Below are 1189 nucleotides of genomic sequence, written 5' to 3' on the forward strand. Positions count from 1 at the left end.
ACTCGAGATCGACTTCGAGAATGTAACCGGTGGGCGAATTCGGAGCTATCGCGCTCGCGTCAAAGTTCGCAACGTTTTTGACCCATCGAAATTCAGCGTATGGCAATACGCATTGACACATGGCCCACCCGTATAAATTGTTAACGTCGTAGTACATCAAGTATGACGATGGTTTCGATGAGTCGTACGAACACATGTACTTGTTATTAGCCTGCGTGTATCTACCGGAACATTGACTGAGTCCACCACGTATACCGCGTTCGATGAACATAACCATATCGATGTCGGTGAGCAACTCAAATCTTACGCGGGTATATTTTAGCATTGCGTCCCACGTGAAACCAGGCAAGGTGTAATAATGCGTGGGATCGAGACCGTAACTCGCGTCACAACTTTCACGAAAATTTTCGAAAATGTCAGCCAATAACAAGACATCTGTTTTCAAGTACAGATCACTGTACTCGCCGAGCGTTCGGATGGAAAATCGTTGCCATACGTTCACGGCGTGAGCGTAATCGCTCTCGGATACTGTCCCTCAATTGCTCTCGGATACGCCCATCAACGAACTATAAAATGATTCGCGAGGTGGTAAGCATCGCTCATTTAATTTGTCGACGCAGTCAACGTACTCGTACGGGAATACGCCTTTTCGCGTGAGTAATTCAAATTCTTCGTCCGATAATGTTGGAAATTTGGAACGTACGATTTTTAATTTGTCTCTGCTTAGAAACGACGCGAATTTATCGAGACTTGTACTGAGAAATTTATAGGAATCAATAAACCTTAATTTTACGCAATTTTTTTGAAAATGATTTTCGTTTTTATCTTTGGTGCTATCGACATGTCTCGTGAACGAAATATATTTTTCTTTGGTTATCGGTAGTATATCTACATGTCCATCGTACGCGGTAGCTATTTCTTTAATTATAAAGTGCGCGTCATACCCCGACAAGTTGTGAAATACAACTGGAATATTAAATGAATTTTTATAATTAAGATTACAATTTGAATGTGCTGGACCGCGGTTATCTACCGGTAATCTACCGGTTATGTGGCAATGATCGCGGACCTGCGTATCGTCCGGCGCGAACGGCTTCTCACAAATATGACAACGCGTTGCGCTGCGGTACACCTCCCATTGCTGCTTAGATAAAGCTTCCATGGGCACGTTGGCGGATATAATATCTTT

Source organism: Trachymyrmex cornetzi, unplaced genomic scaffold (genome assembly GCF_001594075.2).
Source record: "Trachymyrmex cornetzi isolate Tcor2-1 unplaced genomic scaffold, Tcor1.1 scaffold813, whole genome shotgun sequence".
NCBI classification, from domain to species: Eukaryota; Metazoa; Arthropoda; class Insecta; order Hymenoptera; family Formicidae; genus Trachymyrmex; species Trachymyrmex cornetzi.